This window comes from Lactuca saligna, chromosome 4 (genome assembly GCF_052625555.1).
Source record: "Lactuca saligna cultivar CGN05327 chromosome 4, ASM5262555v1, whole genome shotgun sequence".
In the NCBI taxonomy this organism is placed as follows: domain Eukaryota; kingdom Viridiplantae; phylum Streptophyta; class Magnoliopsida; order Asterales; family Asteraceae; genus Lactuca; species Lactuca saligna.
The window spans coordinates 195,701,833-195,717,460 of NC_136420.1; positions in this window are offsets into that span (position 1 = coordinate 195,701,833).

Here is a 15,628-nt window from a genome sequence, read left to right on the forward strand (position 1 = left end):
GAAGAGCTCGGGATGATGACATCGCACACACCACAGCTTCAGTTTTTGTGTCCTGGGAGTTGATTTAGCTTTTCATAGATATGATTTAATACAGTCTTGATACAGTTTTCTCGTGCTACTTTATTATGGTTTTGAGATATTCACGTATGAGTTTTTGTTTTATGGTATTGATCCAATGATTTTAGTAATGATTAAGTAAAAACTTTTGGTTCGTATTTTGGGATGTTACAAACAAATTATAAAAACGTTTAATTGTAATATAGTCGCTTTCCTCTGGAACTGCGTAATCGAAATTACGATGAGGATCTTACGACTGTAGTATGAGTTTTAGGATTAATAGTTATGGAGGATTGAGGCGGTGGTAACATCAGATCAGAAGAGAAGAAGAAGACGATGAATGCCCTATCCAAGCCGGTCGAGAAAAGCTCCTAGAAATCCCACCTGAGAAGAAGCAAAGCGGATTAGCCAACCCAGTGGATGACGACCAAAAACGACGGAGGTGGTGGTTTGGAGATCGTCGACGACAGCTAGTGGTGGCCAATGCAGGTGGAGGTAATTGTCAATGTAGGTGAATTTGTTGAAAGCAGAAATGAGATGAGAAGAGATAAAGTGATTGAGATAATGGTAAGGTCGGTGGATCAGTGGATTAACCTAGGTGATAAAAGTTACCTAATGAACACTACCTTTGGTAAAGTACTGTTCCACCGATCAAAAAGAAAAAATATTAAAAAATAAAATTGAAAGCAGAAAGGAGATGAGAAGAGATATAGTGATAGAGATAATGGTAAGGTTAGTGGATCGGTCGATTGGTCGATTAACCCAGATGATGAAGGTAAGGTAGTGTTCCACCAATCAAAAAGAAAAAAATTAAAAAATAAAATTGTAGTCAAATACGGATCAACTACTTTGACAAAGGAACTCAAAATTAATATGTATAAAAATTGTCTTTTTTTTTTTTTTTTTTTTTTTTTTTTTTTTTTTTTTTTTTTAAATATGATTATAATCCTTATTCTTTTATTCTGACATATTTTGATCGCCATTAATGTCTCATTGCTGAGTTTTCACACCCAAAACTCACTATCCCAAATCACTAACGTGTTACCCACTTGTACATCATACAGAAACACTTGTATATCTTCACAAAAAAGAAGATGCGATCTTGTTTATATATTAAGAACGGTTACAATACGATTATAACTTTCTACATCATTCAAAAAGTGTAATTTAAAAAGCATGCAAACCGGGAGATAAAAACTTTTATTTCTGGATTGTGTCATTTGTTGATTTAATCAAAACTTGACTATGGAAAAAAGCAAGCATCGTCATGAGAAGAGCTTGGATCTACTATTCTTGTCCTATACATAGAAATAGAGTTGAGGAGAGGTCAAAGAAAGATATAGAAATGGACCGTTAATACCTCTAAATTTCACTTCCATTCCACTTCCACTAAGAGTTTCGTTTCTAAAAAGAATAAACAAAGAGTTCCTGTGTGTACTCCTGTTTGTAGGTATATTGAATTATTGATGGGTAAATTACCCAATAGTCCCCTATTGTATGGGAAAATTTATGTTGTTGGTCCCTAATTAATTTTTTTTAGTTTCGAATGTCTTTAAAATTTGATTTGTTACGTCTTTGGTCCCTGATCAAGTAAAAATCTCTATTTTACCATAAATGTTATTTTTTTTATTTCTTTTATAATATATATATATATATATATATATATATATATATATATATATATATATATATATATATATATATATATAATCATTAAATAAAATTTATATCATTTAATAAAATCTATATCACCCCCACCCCTACCCCCCATTTCTTTTCTTCCATTCACGTTAAAAAATTCCAACAACCAATGCCGACCAATTTCCAACAACCACCGCGGGCCAACTCTGATAACCAAAACCAAAGTCATCCAAAATCATTCCTTAATTCAATCCTAAAATCCAACTTATACCAAAATCAAAGTCAACCCTTTCACCATCGATCATCATGCATCACCAAACCGTTTCACTACCGATCGTCATCCACAACCCAACCCTATCACCACCGATCATCATCCACCACTAACCACCAGCATGACCACCTACCACCTTATTTGCAAAATCAAAAGTAAAACCAAAATTAAGACTGATTCATCCTTATATCAAACGCCAAAGTCAAAACCGGTTTCATCCTTAAGACAAACATAAAATTTAATAGTGATATGAAAATGAAATAAGAACCTAAAATCAATTGGAAATAATCTTCAAAAACCTGCAAGCAAAAACATATTTAAGAAGGAATAACACCCACTAAAATCAAAACCAAAAATTATAGTATATAGATTACTAACAAATGTATCTAGCTGGTAATCAAGAAATCAACATCAAAATCCTCATCCATGTTTCCTTTTTTCCTCTACATCTACGAGGCTATGCATGTTGTCATCGTGGAAGGCAAAAATGAAGATATTCTAATCATTAATTCATCTATTTTTTTCCTCTGCACCCAAAAATTGAGTTTTTTTGTGTGCGAGAGAAGAGGAGAAGAAGACGAAAAACAACACGAGAGAAAGAGAAAAAACTCAAATCCATGAGAACAAAGCACTTAGACATTTCAACAAGAAAGCCTTTTGAAAGTGAAACAGAGAAAAATATAGATAGGATTTTAGGGTCCTTTTATTATACAACGGAGAGGTGAGAGTGAGAGGAGGGAGGGGGGGGGGGAGAGCGAACAAATGAGAGAGAAAGGATTTATTTACATCAGAAACAACGAAGGAAATGAAGAGATCTTTAATTTGGTCATCGGATCTCGGGTTTGCAGAACTTTAAGGTTCAGAAGAGGGTGGATCTAGGGTAGGGTTTGCGTTTTCAGAAATTGATGGTTTCAGAAGGGGTTTGCTCTTTGGGGGTTCTAGAGCTTGGTAATGGTGGTTGTTGTGGTCATTACGCATCAAAAGTAAAACTAAAATCAAGACTGATTCATCCTTATATGAAACGCTAAAGTCAAAATTGGCTTCATCGTTAAGCCAAACATAAAAATCAGCAGTGATATCAAAAGGAAATAAGAACCTAAAATCAATTGAATATAATCTTCAAAAACATGCAAGGAAAAACATATTTCAAGAAAGAACAACACCCACTAAAATCAAAACCAAAAATTATAGTATAGATTAATAACAAATGTATCTTGATGGTAATCAAGAAATCAACATCAAAATCCTCATCCATGTTTCCTTTTTTCGTCTACATATATGAGGCTATGAATGTTGTCATCGTGAAAGGAAAAAATGAAGATCTTCTGATCATTAATTCATCTATTTTTTCCTCTACACCCAAAAATTGAGTTTTTTTTTTTTTTTTTTGTGTGTGTGGGGGGGGGGGGGGGGGGGGAGAATAGTAGAAGAAGACGAAAAACAACACGAGAGGAAGAGAAAAATCTAGATCCATGAGAAGAAATCACTTAGACTTTTCAACAAAAAAACCTTCTGAAACATGAATTAGAGAAAAAATGTAGATCGGATTTTAGGGTCCATTTATAATCCAGCGGAGAAGAGGTAAGACAGAAAGAGAGAGACAAAGAGGTGGGGGGGGGGGGGGGGGGAGAAAGCGAACAAACGAGAGAGAAAGGGTATATTTACATCAGAAACAACGAAGGAAATGAAGATATCTTTGATTTGGTCGCCAAATTTGGGGTTTACAGGACTCGAAGGTTTAGCAGAGGGTATATTTAGGGTAGGGTTTGCGTTTTCAGAAATTGATGGTTTCAGAAAGGGTTTCTGTTCGTCGAGGTTTTAGAGCTCGATACTGGTGGTTGTTATGTTCGCCAGACATGAAATACGTGGCTGCTAAATGTGGTCAGCGAAAGTGAGAGTGAGATATGATAGGAGAGAGACGAGAACTGAACTTGAAGGAAAAAAGACACATTTTTTTAAAATAATAGAAAACAACAGATTAAATTAAAAATAAATAGATTAAGGGTAATATAGTTAATTTAGATCTAGTAGGGACGAAATTTGCAACGAAACTAAATTTTAGGGACGATTCGAGTTAAAAAATACTTAGGGACCAAATGTACAAACAGTTTCAAACTATAGGGGCGATTCATGTAATTTACAAAGACTTCATGCAATTTAGAAAATATAGTCCGTTTAGCGTGTTTTTTTTTTTTTTTTTTTTTGTTTAATTGTAATGATTTTAAAATATAAAAAGAAATTGAAAAACATAAAAAATAAATTAGGTAAATTTGATATTTGAAAAATCTTGAATTTTTTTTTAATATTTACCATAATTTATGAAAAAGTCCCAAATTAAAATTTGTTTACGAGACAAACATGAAATATAGGTAAAAAGATTATTTGACCCATTTTTCTGGTTTACCGGTTTATTTACTTATCTGGTTCTATTAAAGTCACATTATTTTACATATTACCGATTTAATTGCTGACTTGGACGTCTAGTCATAATGAGCTGATAAAATTGATATGTTGTGTTATATAATGTTATGTTAGGGTAAATATCACAAAAGACACTAAGTTTACACCAAAATTCTAATTTGACTATCTGTTTTTTTCTCAAAATTGATACTTTATTTTTCAATTTTTTACAATTCTGATCACTTGACCAGTTAATCCGATTATCTGCTGATATGACATGACAATGTGTTAGTTTTGATAACGTGACATGCTGACATGTAAAAAAAATTGATATTTTTTCTTTCTCAAAATTGATATTGTATTCTAAAGTCCCATTATTTTACATATTTCCAATTTTTTTTTTCTCAAAATTGAATTTTTTTTTCCTACAAAAGACACTAAGTTTTCATTTTTTTTTTTTCAATTTTGATAATAAGTTTAATTTTGACACTCTATTTTTTTGTTCCAAATCGAACATCTTTTTTTTTTCCAATTTTGTTTAACGTTGACCATTTTCCATTTAAAACAGTATAAATTTATTTTTATTAAATTTTAACCGGTATAAATACATTTTTTTCATTTAAAAACCACATTTTTATATAAATACAATGTTTTTTTTTTACATTCAAAGCATAATGTTATGCATAAATATGCATTCGTTATGTCACGGGTTGCAAACCTGATCTTTGGGCATTGATCTACTAAACGTCAGCAAACCTCCAAACTTATTTTAAAGTTGTTTATTTATTAGAAATATGGTTTTCATATAACTAATACATATTTGTACATAAAATTATGGTTTGAATGTAATAATAATAATAATAATAATAATAATAATAATAATAATAATAATAATAATAATAATAATAATAAAATAAACCTTGTATTTGTACAAAAGTATGGTTTTTAAATAAAAAATGTATTTATATGGTTTTAAATATATTGAAAAAATATTTATATAGTTTCAAATTGAAATTAGTCGACAATGAACAAAATTGGAAAAACTTATGTTCAATTTGGAATAAAAAACAGAGTGTCAAAATTGAAAGAAAAAATTAAACTTAGTGTTAAAATCGAAAAAAATGGAAACTTAGTATCTTTTGTCGGAAAAAAAATTCAATTTTGACACGTCAAAAACTAACACATCATTATGTTACATCAGCAGGTAACCGGGTTGACCGATCAAGTTGTTAGAATTGTAAAAAAATAGAAAATACAGTGTCAACTTTGAGACAAAACAAAACACAATGTCAAATTAGAATTTTCGTGTAAACTTATTGTCTTTTATACTATTTAGCACTATGTTTACCATAAAACTTGACATTTATATGTATTGTACATTTTTTGGAATAAAAAAATGCATCCAACGTATGCTACAATATATACATAAACTAGCAACAACTTTGTTATTTTTAAGTTTATAAGAAATTTCAAATTATCAATCTAATCTTATTTAACCCAATATATCTACCTCATCAGTTCATTTCCTAACATTTTTCTCGGAAACATATATTTTATCGGTTTCATTGCTGACCTGGATACATAATTCTAATTATAAATGAGCCGATTAGATGAATATCAAATTTTACGGTAAACGTAACATTATATAACTCATCATATCCATCTCATCAGCTTATATAATGACTAGACGTTCAACATAACAATGAAACCGGTAAAAGATATTATTTGAGAAAATGACAAAATTATCACTTAATTTTAGTTTAGACTTATTCATAAATTATGATAAAATAATTAAACTTTAATAGAACCGTATAAGTAATGAAATCAGTAAACTAAGAAAAATTGGTTAAATCGTTATTTTTACCGGTAATTCATTCTTTTTCGTAAAAAAAAATTAATTTTAGACTTTTCGTAAATTATGATAAAATATTAGGTTTTTCTTTGAAAGATTAAGCAGATAAATAAGGTATTTAAAAATTAGGTTAGATAAATATAATATTTTAACCTTTAATAAGAGTATATATGAAATTCTTCAATTTTTTTTTTTTTTTGATCTTTTTTACTAGATACCACTTATATCTCTAATATATCTCTAATGCTTTGTATCATGTATTTTCAATCTTTTAATACATCTCTAATACTTTGTATCATGTATTTTCAATCTCTTTAATGTTTAAAGATTTCTCCTATCTATGGATAAGATCACAGGAACCAAATGACTAAGTTACTGTTTGTTTTTTTGAAGCCAAAATGTCTGCAGTCTGCGGACCACATCTGCAAGCTTCTGCGGCAGAAAAGGTGGACCAAATGTCTGCAGTTTGCAATAAGAAGACTGTTTGTTTTTAACGTCTGTAGCTGTTGAAATAAATTAATTTTTCAAACTTAATTTCATGTCTTAAAGATTAACAATGTATTTATAGCAAAAGGAGAAAGAAAAAAAAAACGAGTGGTTTTTTTTTTTTTTTTTGGTTAAAATGAGGTCTGAAGACCTTTGAAGATAGTGGTCCATGTCTGCGCCAGGAAGACCTCGCGCAAACGTTTTTTGGTCTGCGCACTTCCAAAAAACAAACATTCCGCGAGGGAATATGTCTGCATGGCGCAGACAAAAGTGATTGCGCAACTCTTCACAAAAAAAAAAAAAAAACAGCCCCTAAATTGGTAACTCCATTATGTTTCTTGTGCATATTTATTATTATTTTTATTTTACGTTTTGTATAAGAAACTAGATTATGACCCTCTGTTAAAAGCGGAGGAACGCATAAATAAATTACAAATTTATATAGATATTGCAGAATAAATGTATAAAAAAACAACAACAACAGTGATATTTGTATTATTGAAATGTGTAGAAAATGCATTGAAATCTGTAAATATATATAGTCGTTGAATGACCTTTTCAAAGACAATATTTTTTATTTTATTAGTTGAACGGCTTTCACCGTCACATATGAGTACTTTCAAATGTTTTTTTACTTGTGACACGGGAAAAACTACATATAGCTGATCATGCGTGAAAATGAGTCTATGCAAGTATAATCCAACATTTGACAATGTAATTTCAAAATACATTATTATTTTATGGTTATATTGCGAAATAGATATGTTTATTTCAAAAAATAGCAACTCATTTATATTCTTTCAAAATGAACCACATACCCCCCCCCCCCCCCCCACCCAATATATATATATATATATATATATATATATATATATATATATATATATATATATATATATATATATATATATATATAAAGAAACTCTAACCAATAAATATGAAAACAGTTATGTTTGCTCGATTTAGATATTTCCTATGGCTCGTTGAAAATGTCAAAAGATAAAATTAGCACACAACATACTTGTTATTATGAGACAGATTAAACAATTTAACACTTGTCCATGTCTTTTTTTTTTTTTTTTTTTTTTTTTTTTTTTTTTTTTTTATGATAACGATAAAACAATGAAAAATGAATGTTTACTTCAAGACATTTGTGGATGTTTGAGTAAGGTTTTTAGTCTTAATTGAGTATTCGTATCTTTTACATGTGGTTATTAAATGGTTATTCAAGATGAATTAAAAAATAAAAAAAAAACTATTTTTCTTGTTGCTTCAATGTAAATAGATAAAAGAACAAAAAAAAAAACTTGATTTTCATTATATACCAATTTAGTACAAAAGTAGCTAACCGTAATTAAAGTATAGACAAAACCATTAAGGAAATTAGTAAATTAAGGTTCTATTTATTAAACATATGTTAATATAGAGACATACCAAGACATGCGGTTAAAAGCTTGAATTCCTTCATCACCAGCTCAATAGGATCAATGGATAACCCTAAACAGATAAAAAAAACTTAAAATTTTCAAATAGAGATTAATAAAATGGGATCGAATTGATGAGAATGTTAAAAAGATAAAGGTGTCGATAACCTATAATTTGATGAATAGGATTTAAAAGGGATTAAAAGGACGAATGAGTAAAAAAAACATATAAATTCGAATACAATATTAGACTTATAGATTAAAATGGATTAAGAAGATTTAAGGACGAAGTAGAATGAGTAAAAACATATAAATTCGAAAACACTATCAGATTTATAGATTAAAAGGGATTAAAAGAATTTAAGGGCGAAGTAGATACACTTATTCGACTAATCAGACAGATGGGAAGATTGGAGTTTCTTTGCTTTTGTTTTCTGCGGAGGAATTATGACATAATGTTTGGGCTTTCTTGGATGTGAGTGTTATGGTTTAATAGTATCATCGTTTTTATCGGTAATTCATGTTTATTTGTAAAAAGAAAATTAGTTTTAGATTTTTCGTAAACTATGATAAAATATTAGGTTTTTCCTGGCGATTTTTCTTTGAAAGATTAAACAGATAAATAAGATATTTAAAAATTAGGTTAGATAAATATTATATTTTAACATTTAATAAGAGTATATATGAAAATTTTCAAGCTTTTTTTTATTTTTTTTAACCGACAAACTAATCTACTTCCAGATACCACTTGTATATCTCTAACTTGGTGTGAGACCCATGTGCTATATGGGTTTAATTAAAAAAAAAGAGTATGAAATTTTAATAATTTGAATAGTTTGAATTTATAAGCAAAATAAGAAATTTTTTGAATTATTAAAATTAATGAGATTTTAATGTATTAAATACATTACATATATAAATCATTTCTAATAAATACTTTACATATATATTATCTTACACATTAAATGTGGAATTTTAATTTAATAAAATGAAAAATACAATAAAATGAAAAGTGGAAAATAGAAAATTTAAAAATTTTAGAAAATACGATGTGTTCAAATAAATGAGAAGATGACATGTAGCAAAAAAACATTCATTTATTATAATAGATATATTTTTAATTCTTTGTATCATGTATTTTCAATCTCTTTAATGTTTAAAGATAGGATAATGACTTGAAAGGGTAGCAAACTTTCGACTTTTGTCACATTTAGTCACTAAACTTTTTTTCGTTATCTATTTGCCATTGAACTATTAAAACTGTTCACATTTTACCCTTATGACCGGCTGTTGTCGGTCATAAGGGTAAAATATGAACAATTTCAATAGTTCAATGGCAAATAGATAACGAAAAAAAGTTTAGTGACTAAATATGAACAAAATCGAAAGTTCGTTTCCCTCTAAAAAGTTCAATGACTAAATGTGAACAAACATCCTCTTGTATTATGTTTTAGCAAGTTATTTATTTTTGTTAAATTGTAGTAACATTTGTTGATGAAGAAATCTATGAAATTAAACAAAAACAAAAACAAAAACAAACAACAAAACAAAACAAAACAAAACCCTGAAAATATATTTAAAAAAACAAAAAACCAAAACGAAATAAAAAAGCAATGGTTTGACATTTTCCAAAATAAAAAATCAACATTTCCAATTTGATTTTGGTTTTACAAAAAAATGAACCATTCTCATTGATGTGAATTATGATCATTCATTTGGCATGCGAAATTTGTGACATCCCATGAACATGTAGTTACAAAATCGTCTGAACTTGTAATTCATAGTAACGGGTTAGAGTATCATCACATGAATACGTAGTTACAACATCGCCTGAACTCGTAATTCATCACCTACAGGTTATGGGCCTGCTGTTGTTTCCACTGGGTTGTTTAGAATAGTCCGTGGTCGCCATCTATACTTTGGTAGATGACTACATCGCCACATTGTTGGTTAAGGTTATAGTATCTCTTTTCATCCTACATCACATATTCATCATCATCTATTTACCTAATTATCACCACCTTTCTATCATCACCTATCTCTCATCATTTTATTTCATCAGACACCAACTATTTCATCTACCCATGTTTCATCCGCAACATATTTGTAGATATAAAATAAATATACCATTTAAATCTTTTAAAACATGTATAAAATCGTTCATCCAACATAGACAGCAAGTATTCAAATAATATGCACACGTAATACGTAATTTATATAAAATACTTCATATCTATATGTAAGATGAAAGTAACTATATATACCACAAATGCTTCCTAACTTTGAACCACAAGGTTTACTCTACTAAAGTTTCATATTCTCAGCTCTCTGAACCTAGAAGGGTCCAGATCTATCACACCAAAAAGCTCAAGATAGCTCTTCTTCTCACTCTACACACTCAAGCTCGCTAGGGTTCTCACTTATAGGAAAAGTAGTCGCAATTGAAGGCCAGAAGTGCCTTTAAATATGGCTCGAGCCCAAAGATTTAGGATTTCTGCCAACAGCGCGGACTCGTCGAGTCGCCTCACCGACTCATCGAGTCCATTCATTAATCCGAGTCACCAGTCGGAACCTTACTCGACGAGTTGAGGCGTCAACTCGTCGAGTCTCTCTTCTTAACTCAAAAGAAAAATACGTAAATGATGATACATGGAGATCCGGATGTTACATTTTGTTTTTTTATTTCATAGATTTATTCATCAACAAATGTTGCTAAAATTAAACAAAAATAAATAATTTTGCTAAAACATAATACAATAGGAAGTTTGTTCACATTTAGTCATTGAACTTTTTAGAGGGAAACGAACTTTCGATTTTGTTCACATTTAGTCACTAAACTTTTATTCATTATCTATTTGCCACTAAACTATTAAAAGTGTTCACATTTTACCCTTATGACCGGTAACAGCCGGTCATAAGGGTAACATGTGAACAATTTCAATAGTTCAATGGCAAATAAATAACGAAAAAAAGTTTAGTGACTAAATGTGATAAAAATCGAAAATTCGTTACCCTTTCAAGTCATTATCCCTTTAAAGATAGATTTCTCCTTTCTATCTATGGATAAGATCACACGAATCAAATGACGTAACCGGTAACTCCATTATGTTTCTTGTGCATGTTAATTATTATTTTTATTTTACGTTTTGCATAAGAAATGGATTAACAAAAAATATCAAACATAAACAAAATTTCAACCTAGCCTGTGGGAAATACGTGTATAACTTGTCATATAGTTTGACTTATATTAGTATTCAAAATTGGAATTCCATAAATACCGATTGACGTAAATGTAGGAAGATTTTTAATTTCTCATTGATATATTCAAAACGTATAACAAAGGTACAAAGCTATTTTAATATCGGATCATGTAAATTATTATAACGAATTCTGTATACATTTATTGTTTGTTTTATTTGCAATTTCTTTTCAAATATTAAAAAATGAGATATTAATTCTTTATAAGGTTTTTTGATATGAACTTAAACCTTTGTTTTAAACTGTTCATTATGCAATAATCCCTGCAGCTTTTTTTTCTTCATATTTTGGTCTTGATAGCTTCTATAAAAGATATAAATAATATTCATGTACAGGAATTTTGATGGGGAAAGAACTTGCTTTCCCACACCATATTCCAAATTAAGGTTGACTTGGTCTATCCCTTCTTTTTTAAAGGTACACGGGTTAATAGATATAATCCCTTCTTGTTAAATAAGAGCAATCACAATGACCTTGTTGCCGACATCACTTCACGAAAACGATGATATATAGGTTATAACCTTTCGAATCCATAGCTAAAATAACATTTAGAATATAATAAGAGTATTCATTAATTATAGATTTTGAATACATTTTTATAAAAAGTTTGATGTGTTAATCCTAGCTAAACCGGTGACATAATTTGAGATTAAATACGTTTCAATCATGTTTGATTATAGTTATTTTTGGTGTAAGATAACGTAATTAAAAATAGAATTCTTGACTCCATATTATAATGACACGTGACAAACAATAAATACTGATACATATTAGATTGACACATAGCAATCTAAAATTATTCTTTTATTAATACTAGGTGTAAGATCCATGTATTACATGAGTTAATTAAAAAAAATAAATATAAAAGTATGAGTATTTAAAAAACTTTAGATTTATAAGAAAATAAAAAAATGAATTGTTAAAATTGATTTTTTTATCTTTTAAATTTAAATAAATAAACAAAATAAACTAATAAGCTTTAATTTTAGAATTTAAAATAAAAAGATAAGTTAATTAATAAAATGGATATTCATTTATTATTAGATTTAGTGTAATTATTACATTAAAGTGTTATTTGGAATTTATTGAAATAAAAAAACTCATAAATTAACATGTGAAAAAAAAGTTAATATAAAATAAAAATAACATTTAACAAATTGAATAAGAATATATAACATTTAAAAAAAAGAGTAGATACAGAGATTTTAATAGGATATGTGTAGGTTATAATTATAAGATGTATTGTCAACAACATTTATTTTGAATGTAAAAATATACATTTTATGTTAGAGATTATTATCCTTGTTTGACTTATTGAATATTTCTATAAGCAAAATTAGTTTGGAATTTTTTTATTAGGAAAGTGTGTGCTAAGGGGCCGAAATTATGGGAGTTGACCTGAAGTACCCTAAGTATTTAAATCAAATTTAAAATATTATATAAAGAACCTTTGGGACTCAAACATATTCAAAGCCTCTTAATATGTGTATCGTATAAATGATTTGGAATTTTATGGGTTTTAACATTATATATGGTTAGAACCATGATGAATAAGCTCGCATTTAGAATTTTATGGGTTTTAATATTATATATGGTTAGAACCAATGTTGTAAAATACTTAACCGATTACTCTGCCGAGTATTCATTTCTTGGCCCTTTACTGAGGCGAGTTACAAAATTCGAATACTCTCCAACCGGCCTCATACTAAAACGAGCAGTGTTGTAAAATTCGACCACTCGGTGATTAATATATATAATATATACTTAATGAATTATTATTTAAAATACACATGTATATATATATATATATATATATATATATATATATATATATATATATATATATATATATATATATGGGATGGTTCAAATAAATACTGTAAATAAAGTGAGGACCTGAAGACACAACTTTTATGTTATTCTGATTACATATATGTTCTATTATTGTAATTCTAATGTGAATATTTGGCGTATGATTATTCATATATTTATTTGTAGTAATGTATAATGTTAATATTAAAATATGATGATTCATATATTTATTACTGAATAAAGACATAAGACAGTATATATAAGATTCATGACAGAATAATAACATAAAATTAGTGTCTTCACGTACTCACTTTATTTAATGTCTTCATTTGAAATTATTCTTTTATATATATATATATATATATATATATATATATATATGTGTGTGTGTGTGTGTGTGTGTGTATATATATATATATATATATATATATATATATATATATATATATATATATATATATGTATCTTAAATTTTCAATAATTCACGAACTGAGACCATTATTAGTTTTTATTTATTTATTTATTTATTTATTTATTTTCATATGTATCTAAATTTGTTATATAATTCAATCAACTTATGATTTTAACTTATTTGACATATATAATTTCCCTATAAATATTTCTACATGAATTATCGAATCCGAGTACTCTCTGAGTACTTCTGAATACTCTCGAATACTGGTTACTCAATAGCCGACCGAACAGGTACCGAGTAGCGAGTTCTACAACCTTGCTTAGAACCATGATAAATAAGCTAATATCTAGTTTATGTAAGAACCAAAGCTCTTTGGCCTAACGGTAAGGAGTGATACTCTTAAATAAGAAATCATCGGTTCAAGTCTCATTAGAAGACATAGATGGTTTTAAGAGTATGTTAGTTTGCCGGTTAAAAAAAATAAGGTACTTTATGTAAGAGGAATCAAAATAAAATTTTATAGGAATCAAAATAATATTATATAGTTAAATTTGTAAAAAATACATATTATTTATATTGATTATGAAGTATTAACTTTTATTGAGCTTGATTTGAAAAATTATAATTATTTTAAATTTATTAAAATAATATCATTTAATAGGTTTTATTGCATCTTGCATGTGAATAAAAACTAGATATGGTTCTCAAACTAATGTTATTAAATTGTGGGTAGTGGCGTGGTCTCTACCGTACTTTTTGCCACATAAGCAGGGGAACACCGCTTCCTTTATGCAGTATTGGATGCGGTTTAGCCACACCGCATCCCTTTTTGGCCACGTTCTGTGATTGGTTAATAGGAAAAAAACCATTGAATCGTCAAAAAGGTAAACATTTAATTTTTTTTTTATCTATAAGTTAAACCATTTACTTTCATTTGTTCAAACCAAAACCAAAACCAAACTTTTAGATTTTTCTATTGCTTTCTCTCTCATAATTAATATAAAATGCCATCTTCTTCATCTTCTAAACAATTTCAAGTTTTATTATGCCGCTATTGCTTGTGCTCAAATGGCGGAACAAACGTATGAAACTTTATGCAATAACACAACCGAAAGTTTTCAACGGAGAAAACGAAGATATATTTACAAAAATCATGAAGATGCCAACTAACATTTGATACAAGACCACTTTCACGAGAATGTCACTTATCAATGGTACTATTTTCATACGCATTTCAAAATGTTCAAATATTTATACAAACGTATTGTTGAAGATGTAACAATGCAATGCTGTGTTTTCCAACAACATTCCAATGCTAGAGGCACACCCTATTTCACTCCCTTTACAAAAATGCACAACCGCACTTTGTCAATTAGCATATAACATGAAGCATGATGCGTTAGACGAGACTTTTAGGATGTCTGCTACGACTGCACGAGACAGTCTCCATTATTTTTGCAAAATTGTGATTTAAGTTTATGGTCCAAAATATTTACGTAAGCATACATGTAATGACATCTTACAATTTACAAGCTCATCATGCTAGTGTATATGGCTTTCCTAGAATGATAGGAAGTTTAGATTGTCTCCATTGGGCATGAGAAAATTTCCCTACCTCACACCATGGTCAATTTACCCGAGGTGATCATGGTCACCAACAGTCATACTTGAAGTGATTGCATCAAATGATTTGTAGATTTGACATGTTTTTTTTGTTCTTCCGGTTCGATTAACCACATCAACGTTCTTAATCATTGGTTAGTATCTTTTTCATGGTATCTATCCTGAGTATGTTGTGTTTTCTAAATCATTTATGTGACCTGTCACACCCCCGAATCATGACGGCAGAAAAGTCTGGGTGCGGATGACGTCATTGTATAGTACCATAACAATTACATATGCATGAAACATAGCATTACAAGTAACATATATTGAAAATACATACTTATATTGTTTACATAATGTACCTGTTCATAAGTTACACAAAAGTGACAAAAAAGTAAAATTTCATA